Source organism: Oncorhynchus clarkii, chromosome 19 (assembly GCF_045791955.1).
Source record: "Oncorhynchus clarkii lewisi isolate Uvic-CL-2024 chromosome 19, UVic_Ocla_1.0, whole genome shotgun sequence".
Taxonomy (NCBI): domain Eukaryota; kingdom Metazoa; phylum Chordata; class Actinopteri; order Salmoniformes; family Salmonidae; genus Oncorhynchus; species Oncorhynchus clarkii.
In genome coordinates, this window is record NC_092165.1 from 5904589 (window position 1) to 5915045 (window position 10457).

At 44.4% G+C, this 10457-nt stretch overlaps 1 long non-coding RNA gene across 1 annotated transcript; it reads right to left on the reverse strand.

Annotated features, from left to right (window-relative positions):
- Window positions 1-3936: 3936 nt before the first annotated feature.
- Window positions 3937-8847, reverse strand: LOC139375373 (uncharacterized). The gene is made up of 3 exons (XR_011627780.1): window positions 8737-8847; window positions 4229-4353; window positions 3937-4024 (listed from the first exon to the last, which is right to left on the reverse strand). It is a non-coding gene; the product is annotated as an uncharacterized lncRNA (long non-coding RNA).
- Window positions 8848-10457: the final 1610 nt, after the last annotated feature.

Genomic DNA, 10457 nt, shown 5'->3' on the forward strand with positions numbered 1-10457 from the left:
GGTAAGAGCTAGTGAGGTTAGGTAAGAGCTAGTAAGGTAAGGTAAGAGCTAGTAAGGTTAGGTAAGAGCTAGTAAGGTAAGGTAAGAGCTAGTAAGGTAAGGTAAGAGCTAGTAAGGTAAGACAAGAGCTAGTAAGGTAAGGTAAGAGCTAGTAAGGTTAGGTAAGAGCTAGTAAGGTAAGGTAAGCGCTAGTAAGGTAAGAGCTAGTAAGGTAAGGTAAGAGCTAGTAAGGTAAGGTAAGCGCTAGTAAGGTAAGGTAAGGGCTAGTAAGGTTAGGTAAGAGCTAGTAAGGTAAGGTAAGAGCTAGTAAGGTAAGGTAAGAGCTAGTAAGGTAAGAGCTAGTAAGGTTAGGTAAGAGCTAGTAAGGTAAGGTAAGAGCTAGTAAGGTTAGGTAAGAGCTAGTAAGGTTAGGTAAGATCTAGTAAGGTAGGGTAAGAGCTAGAAAGGTAAGGTAAGAGCTAGTAAGGTTAGGTAAGAGCTAGTAAGGTAAGGTAAGCGCTAGTAAGGTAAGAGCTAGTAAGGTAAGGTAAGAGCTAGTAAGGTAAGATAAGAGCTAGTAAGGTAAGGTAAGAGCTAGTAACAGTATAGTTTTAGACCGTCCCCTCGCCCATACCCGGGCGCGAACTAGGGACCTTCTGCACACATCAACAGTCACCCTCGAAGCATCGTTACCCATCGCTCCACAAAAGCCGCGGCCCTTGCAGAGCAAGGGGAACTACTACTTCAAGGTCTCAGAGCAAGTGAGCTAAGCTAGCCGTTTCACATCCGTTACACTAGTAAGGTAAGGTAAGCATCAATGTAACAGTATAAGTTTAGACCGTCCCCTCGCCCATACCAGGGCGCGAACTAGGGACCTTCTGCACACATCAACAACTGACACCTACGAAGCGTCGTTACCCATCGCTCCACAAAAGCCGCGGCCCTTGCAGAGCAAGGTCTCAGAGCAAGTGACGTCACTGATTGAAACGCTATTTAGCGCCCACGCTAACTAAGCTAGCCGTTTCACATACCCCCCTTTTGACCTTCCTCCTTTTTTTCGCAGCAACCAGTAATCCGGGTCAACAGCATCAATGTAACAGTATAATTTTAAACCGTCCCTCGCCCATACCCGGGCGCGAACCAGGGACCTTCTGCACACATCAACAGTCACCCTCGAAGCATCGTTACCCATCGCGCCACAAAAGCCGCGGCCCTTGCAGAGCAAGGGGAACTACTACTTCAAGGTCTCAGAGCAAGTGACGTCACTGGTTGAAACGCTATTTAGCGCCCACTAAGCTAGCCGTTTCACATCCGTTACACTAGTAAGGTAAGGTAAGAGCTAGTAAGGTTAGGTAAGAGCTAGTAAGGTTAGGTAAGAGCTAGTAAGGTTAGGTAAGAGCTAGTAAGGTAGGGTAAGAGCTAGTAAGGTTAAGTAAGAGCTAGTAAGGGTGGAAAAAGTCAAGTGTGAGTGTTAGTTCATGATAGGCTTCTGGGTGGGTGTGGTGGGGGAGGGGTATGTGGGATGATTTAAGCTACTTTCTGAAGATGTCGGCTTTCAGATGTTTTTTGGAAGATTGTTGTCCTAGCTTCAGGAGGAAGAGATTGGACTGGGCTTCCGTAAAGGTGGGAGGGCCAAGAGACCAGAGGTGGGAGAACTGAGTGCCCGGGTAGGGAGAGAGTTGGTCAGAGACCGCACGCTCAAGTGTTTTGGACAGAAAATTTTAAAAAGGATACCGGTCTGTAGTTTTTGATGTCAGAGGAGTCGAGTGTTGGTTTCTTGAGGAGCGGAGCGGATCGGGCCATTTTCAAGTCAAGAGGGGACGCAGCCAGTGGTCAGGGATGAGTTGATGAGGAAAGAGAGGTCTCCAGAGATGGTCTGGAGGAGGGGATTGGGTCAGGTTGTCGGGTGGGAGTGACATTTTCCTCCTTTTTCACTCAGCTGCCCACAGCCCTGTTCTGTAAACTCGCAATGAGTCACAGCCACGGGGCAGGAGGGGAGGGCCGAGCCGGCCAGGGAGGAAAGGGGACAGTGTGAGTCATATGATGTGGAAAGGGAGGAGAGTAGGGTCAAAAAGGCAGAATCGGGAGACAGGAGGGAGAAGGGTTTAGCAGAAGGGAGAGATGATAGGATAGAAGAGGAGAGAGTAGTGGGAGAGAGAGAGAGAGAGAGATAGAGAGAGAGAAGATTGTGACGGCGCATGGCCATCTAGATAGGTGCTGAGTGGTTAGGGTTGGAGGAAAGGGAGACAGAAAAGGAAACAAAGTAGTGATCTGGAGGGGGTTGCAGTGAGATTAGGAGGTGAACAGAGACCTGGAGGGTTGCAGTGAGATTAGGAGGTGAACGGAGACCTGGAGGGTTGCAGTGAGATTAGGAGGCGAACAGAGACCTGGAGGGTTGCAGTGAGATTAGGAGAACAGAGACCGGGAGGGTTGCAGTGAGATTAGGAGGAGAACAGAGACCTGGAGGGTTGCAGTGAGATTAGGAGGAGAACAGAGACCTGGAGGGTTGCAGTGAGATTAGGAGAACAGAGACCTGGAGGGTTGCAGTGAGATTAGGAGAACAGAGACCTGGAGGGTTGCAGTGAGATTAGGAGGTGAACGGAGACCTGGAGGGTTGCAGTGAGATTAGGAGGCGAACAGAGACCTGGAGGGTTGCAGTGAGATTAGGAGAACAGAGACCTGGAGGGTTGCAGTGAGATTAGGAGGAGAACAGAGACCTGGGGGGTTGCAGTGAGATTAGGAGGAGAACAGAGACCTGGAGGGTTGCAGTGAGATTAGGAGGTGAACGGAGACCTGGAGGGTTGCAGTGAGATTAGGAGAACAGAGACCTGGAGGGTTGCAGTTAGATTAGGAGGAGAACAGAGACCTGGAGGGTTGCAGTGAGATTAGGAGGCAAACAGCCTCTTGTAAAGATGAGGTCAAGCGTATTGCCTGCCTTGTGAGTGGGAGGGGACTGGGGAAAGGTGAGGTCAAGCGTATTGCCTGAAATTGAAATGAGGAGAGGGAGACAAGAGAACATCTCCACTTAGGAGAACTGAGTAGTCCTGTGCCGTCACCACGACGACCAGATGCTCTCGAACTTGGAGAGAACACGTAGTCAGATGAAGAGAGAGCAGCTGGAGTAGCAGTGTTCTCTGGGGTGATCCATGTCTCTGTCAGGGCCAAAAGGTCAAGGGACTGAAAAGCAGCATAGGCTGAGATGAACTCTGCGTACTTGACCGCAGATTGGAAAACCAGGAACTCCACATGGGTTGTGCGTGCAGGGTACACTACATTTCAAGGGCTGTAGTGGAAGGGTGTGGAGTGTCTGTAAAGCCTACAGGGAGAGGAGTGAACAGGTATAGAACACACTAATAGTCGCCAAATCTACAAAAGAGCAAAATGAGTTCATCAGAAAGGAACTAGGTAAGACACTCAAGTGAGAGAGTGGTGTGGAGCCTTCCTTGAACAACTCGGCAGAACCGCCTTTGTTTCGACGACCATCTTAGTTTTGGCAACAAGACCGCCGCCGCTGACATGACAGCTGTCGCTGAGGAAACAGGGCAGACTGAAGTACTAACACTAAATGCTAATTGCCTTTCAAAGTTGCTCATTTCTGATTGCCTAGGAGAGGAGAAACCACTCCCCATCCAATACAGCCACTGATTACCAAAACAACAACAGTCCCAAATGGCCCTGCCCCTCAATCGTGGTTGATGTGTCAACAATCATCTGAAAGTTATGAGCAGTCAGCAGTTCACGCACCAAGTAGGCTACTGGGAAGACAGGCAGCACTTAAAGTAGATGGCCCTAACTATAGAAGGAAGCACATAGAAACAGACAGTAAAAAGTCATCCAATACCAACACAGATAATCAGACGGTAAAAAGGAATTTGTTACAAATTAGACTGTAAAATATAATCCAGAACAGGTCCACTCACGTAGTAACAGGAGCTGATGATTGGTCTAATGCGCCATCGTTAATCCACTCCCAAACCCCCTCTGTATTGGTGTCATGGAAACCAAGATAGATGTCCAGGCATCCACTCCATTCATGGATAAATTCCTATAGTTTTGTCACAAAGAAAAGATCTTGAATCACATACAAACATGCTTTTCTGTCAGGACTAGTCACGTTTTATTTTTGGAGGGGGGGGCTTGCAAACATTGGTTAAAGATAGCGACATGATAAAGTGAAAAACAAACAGGAGCTGAAATAGAAACAAAATGTTGAAACTATCAAAAATATAATTGACTAACTCCCTCTCACCTGTTCCTCTTTGCTGTTAATGATCACCAGGTGTGCTCCTCGTCCCAGACAGTCCTGCCTGCTCTCTGTCCAGGATTTCTTCTCAGTAGAGAGGTAGTACAAACTGGACTTAAACTTCTTCCATCCTTGGGGACAGGAGCGTAGAGGTTATTTCATGACAAACCCATGACAGCGATCACATTTGTCTACATCAGGGACAAAATAGCACCGTATTCCCTACGTAGTGCACTACTTTCCACCAGGACCCAAATGGCATGGTGGTTTAGAAAACAACAGCGTCCTTGGTGACTTTCAGTGGGAATGGAAGCTGGTCCTTTCAGTTCCCAGAAATGTTTTGACCTAGATTCAATCAGATCAAGTGTTAAGGCGACAGCAGACAGCTGCATAGCGGATGTTTTGGTGGTGTTGGAGGTGGAACTGTGTTAGATCCGCGAGTGGCTGCTCTTGCCATCAATGTCACGAAGCCACACACTTGTGTTTAGAAGTTCAGAACGAGAAAGTGTAGACTATATAGAAATGACGCTCAAATGGAAAAATCATTCAAATAAATAATGTGGATTCTATCATCCTAGTCATTCCTGGGTTCGAACGTGTAAACAAGGCTGCATGGGATCTCTTAATGCAAATCTGTGTAGCCAATGGCGATGTCTGCATTAGGTACACTGAGTGTACAAAACATTAGGAGCACTTGCTCTTTCCATGACATAGACTGACCAGGTGAATCCAGGTGAAAGCTATGATCTCTTATTGATGTCACCTGTTAAATCCACTTCAATCCGTGTGGATGAAGGGGAGGAGACGGGTTAAAGATTTTTAAGCCTTGAGACATGGATTGTGTATGTGTGCCATTCAGAGAGTGAATGGGCAAGACAAAATATTTAAGTGCCTTTGAACAGGGTATAGTAGTAGGTGCCAGGCGCACCGTTTTGAGTGTGTCAAGAACTGCAATGCTGCTGGGTTTTTCGCACTCAACAGTTTCCTGTGTGTATCAAGAATGGTCCACCACCCAAAGGACATCCAACCAACTTGACACAACTGTGCATTGTAGTCAGCATGGGCCAGCATCCATGTGGAATGCTTTTGACACCTTGTAGAGTCCATGCCCCGAGGAATTGAGGCTGTTCTCTGGGTTAAAGGGGATGCAAGTCAATAATAAGGAGGTGTTCCTTATATTTAGTACACTCAGTGTACAATGCCAGGAGCTGCTTGTGGATTTGACAGCTCTAACGCAGTTCCACCTCTGACACCATCAAAACAACTGCTATGTGGATGTCGGCTAAACCGGATCTGATTAAATACACCCCTTACTGAACATTAACTGATCTGCTCTAGTCTATTTGAAATATCCCAAACTCCAAAAATATGCTTTCCTTGGTTGCTTTCCTTGGTTGCTTTCCTTGGTTGCTTTCCTTGGTTGCTTTCCACAAAAAACTTTTTTTTTAACAAAAAAAGTCTGACCCCTACTCACTGAGAAATGAACCATCACATCAAAAGGTCATTTTTAATTCATCAACACAGCTCCATCCTGTTTACTTTCCAAACACTGGGAAGACACACATGACAAACCAAATGCCTACTCAGCTGCCTGGTATCAACTGATAAGCGTCCACAGCCAGCTGCCTACTCAGCTCTCTGGTATCAACTGATAAGTGACCAGAGCCATCTAAGTATGCAAAAATCTGTCTTTGCTGACAGATTTACTTGTTTTTGCCAACTCTTTGAATAATCTACATCAAGGGTTCTTTAACTTTTTCAGCTCAAGATCCAAATTAGAAATTGGCCTTACTCCCGTGACCTAAATTGTCCTCCAATGACCCAAATGATGAAGAAACAGTGTGTAGATGTACTCATAACTTGCAACCCACCTCCCACATGCTCAGGGCCCACTTTCGGTCCCGACCCATAGTTTAAGAAACTCTTGTCTACAAGCAGAGTATCGCACAACTGATCATCTAACTAATGAGATGATCCGATTTATCTTGTATCCGTTACATGTCCGTTTAGGTTAAAAATCCATTGTGTTGGATGGGAACAGCATATGTTAAAAATAAAATAACACTTATTTCGAGGTAATCCAATGTATTACATTAAATTACTTGTATTGTAATCTGTCCAACCCTGATCTGTAAAAATACAGTAAATCAAGCGCACCTAAAATATATATTTTTTAGAAAACAATTAGGCTACTATTTGGATCAAGCCAGGCCCCCAGTGTCCGGTTTGGAGCATGAAGTCAAGTGCTCTGTTGGTCGCCCACTGCATAGCAAACTAGCGGTGCCCAAAAAAAGCCTAAATCCATTACGATCGCTAGAACGGACCCATTTTTTAAAGATACTGTTTTGGGCTCAACAATTTGTTTACTAAGATCAAGTTTGATCCCCAATGTGAATACATTTTTAAATTCTCTACAAATCGGGATATTTAATTAAATAGTGATAAATTCTGATCACTATATTGTCGTCACACAGGACCACGTCCTGACACAGACCAATCACGGGCCGGCAGGCTTAGAGGAGGCTCACGCCCTCATGCACGTGCTCTCAGGCAGGATGAAAACGACTACATCGACCATGATGCTTTGCTAGTGACAGCTGCTTTCAACATGATCCTTAGCGATTTTCTGGGTAACATTCAGTCCCATTCAGCAATATGGCACGCTTCAAATTAAAATACTTCCGGATTCATTCGCCATCGGAACTTATCCATAAGAAATAAGTGGACGACGTCAGCGTTATCACTATGTACTGGTCTTAATGTCTATGGATCTAGCAGATCTGGCGTACAGTGAAACAGTCAATTGATCTACTAGCACAGTGGTTCCCAAACTTTTTATAGTCACGTACCCCTTCAAACATTCAACCTCCAGCTGTACCCCCTCTAGCACCAGGGTCAGCACACTCTCAAATGTTGTTTTTTGCCATCATTGTAAGCCTGCCAGACACACGCTCTATACGATACATTTATTAAACATAAGAATGAGTGAGTTTTTGTCACAACCCGGCTCGTGGGAAGTGACAAAGAGCTCTTACAGGACCAGGGCACAAATAATAATATAATAATAATAATCAATAGTTTTACTCTTTATTTAGCCATCTTACATATATAACCTTATTTGTTCATCAAAAATGGTGAATAACTCACCACAGGTTAATGAGAAGGGTGTGCTTGAAAGGATGCACTTAACTCTGCAATGTTGGGTTGTATTAGAGAGAGTCTCAGTCTTAAATACTTTTCCACACACAGTCTGTATTTAGTTTTCATGCTAGTGAGGGCCATGGTTGCAAAGGGCATTCCTGTCTTAACAGCACTGTTTGCCAAGGCAGGATACTCTGAGCGCAGCCCTATCCAAAAAATCTGGCAGTGGCTTTTAATTAAATTCTATTTTCACAGAACTGCTTGTTGCAATTTCAATGAGGCTCTCTTGTTCAGATATTGGTAAGTGGACTGAAGGCAGGGCATGAAAGGGATAACGAATCCAGTTGTTTGTGTCGTCCTTTTCGGGAAAGTACCACCGTAATTGCACACCCAGCTCACTCAGGTGCGTCGCTATATCACATTTGACATTGTCCATAAGCTTTAGTTCATTTGCACACAAAAAAAATCGTACAATGATGGGAAAGACCTGTGTGTTGTCCTTGTTAATGCAGACAGAAAATAGCCCCAGCTTCTTAATCCTAGCCTCAATTTTGTCCCACACATTGAATATAGTTGCGGAGAGTTCCTGTAATTCTAGATTTAGATCATTCAGGCGAGAAAAAACATCACCCAGATAGGCCAGTCGTGTGAGAAACTCTCACACGACTGGCCTATCTGGGTGATGTTTTTTCTCGCCTGAATGATCTAAATCTAGGATTACAGGAACTCATGGTGTTTATACTTGCGTACTATTGTTTGTACAGATGAACGTAGTACCTTCAGTTGTTTGAAAATTGCTCCCAAGGATGATCCAGACTTGTGGAGATTTACAAATTTTTTCTGAGGTCTTGGCTGATTTCTTTTGATTTTCCCATGATGTCAAGCAAAGAGGCACTGAGTTTGAAGGTAGGCCTTGAAATACATCCACAGGTACACCTCCAATTGACTCAAATGATGTCAATAATTTTCTGGAATTTTCCAAACTGTTTAAAGGCACAGTGAACTTAGTGTATGTAAACTTCTGACCCCCTGGAATTGTGACACGGTGAATTATAGGTGAACTAATCTGTCTGTAAACAATTGTTGGAAAAATGACTTGTGTCATGCACAAAGTAGAAGTCCTAACCGACTTGCTAAAACTACAGTTTGTTAACAAGACATTTGTGGAGTTTTAATGACTCGAACATAAGTGCACGTAAACTTCCGACTTCAACTGTAAATGTTTGAAAATGTGAATCATTAAAAAAAAAAATGTGAATCACATTTTTATTTGGCGTACCTCCGACGGCATTGCGCGTTCCCCAGTTTGGGAATACCTAATCTAGCAGATCTGGAGTACCACAAAACAGTCAAGTCATATTCCAATTTCTTACCACAGCTCTGTTTGTTTAGCTCTTCCTTCAAGTGGTCTCTCTCTTTAGTCAGGGTGTTGTAACTGGTCTGTAACTGGTCTCTCTCTTTAGTCAGGGTGTTGTAACTGGTCTGTAACTGGTCTCTCTCTTTAGTCAGGGTGTTATAACTTGTCTGTAGCTGGTCTTTCTCTTTAGTCAGGGTGTTACTACTGGTCTGTAACTGGTCTCTCTCTTTAGTCAGGGTGTTACTACTGGTCTGTAACTGGTCTCTCTCTTTAGTCAGGGTGTTGTAACTGGTCTGTAACTGGTCTCTCTCTTTAGTCAGGGTGTTACTACTGGTCTGTAACTGGTCTCTCTCTTTAGTCAGGGTGTTGTATCTGGTCTGTAACTGGTCTCTCTCTTTAGTCAGGGTGTTATAACTGGTCTGTAGCAGGTCTTTCTCTTTAGTCAGGGTGTTAGAACTTGTCTGTAACTGGTTTTTCTCTTTAGTCAGGGTGTTGTATCTGGTCTGTAGCTGGTCTGTCTCTTTAGTCAGGTTGTTACTACTGGTCTGTAACTGGTCTCTCTCTTTAGTCAGGGTGTGGTAACTGGTCTGTAACTGGTCTCTCTCTTTAGTCAGGGTGTTGTAACTGTTCTGTAGCGGTTCTCTCTCTTTAGTCAGGTTGTTGTATCTGCTCTGTAGCTGATCTCTCTCTTTAGTCAGGGTGTTGTAACTGGTCTGTAGCTGGTCTCTCTCTTTAGTCAGGGTGTTGTAACTGGTCTGTAACTGGTTTCTCTCTTTAGTCAGGGTGTTGTAACTGGTCTTTAACTGGTTTCTCTCTTTAGTTGGGGTGGTGTAACTGGTCTTTAGCTGGTCTCTCTCTTTAGTCAGGTTGTTCAAACTGGACGTCTGGAATCTCTCTGCAGAGCAGGAATGACCAATGACTCGGGTATCTGTCAAAATAAAAACATATAGATTTAAAAAAAAAACAATTTTATTAAACAAAATTCAGCCACACAAGTGGATATAGTATACACATGTGCTTACATCACTGAGGACAACACAGTAATTTCCCCGTTGTAAAATACTTTGTTGTACCAATCCATCATTATAAATCTCCTTTGAACATCTAAGTATTAAACTACTGATGATGAAGAATGTAAAGCAAAGGAAAAGCAACATAAACTCAGTAAAAAAAGAAACGTCCTCTCACTGTCAACTGCGTTTATTTTCAGCAAACTTAAAATATCTGTAAATATTTGTATGAACATAAAAATATTCAACAACTGAGACATAAACTGAACAAGTTCCACAGACATGTGATAAACAGAAATTGAATAATGTGTCCCTGAACAAAAGGGGGGAGGGGGGGTCAAAATGAACAGTCTGTATCTGGTGTGGCCACCAGCTGCATTAAGTACTGCAGTGCATCTCCTCATGGACTGCACCAGATTTGCCAGATAGCCCTCACCCTCCGATCCAACAGGTCCCAGATTTGCTCAATTGGATTGCGATCCGGGCTCTTCGCTGGCCATGGCAGAACACTGACATTCCTGTCTTGCAGGAAATCACGCACAGAACGAGCAGTATGGCTGGTGTCATTGTCATGCTGGAGGGTCATGTCAGGATGAGCCTGCAGGAAGGGTACCACATGAGGGAGGAGGATGTCTTCCCTGTAACGCACAGCGTTGAGATTGCCTGCAATGACAACAAGCTCAGTTCGATGATGCTGTGACACACCGCCCCATACCATGACGAACCC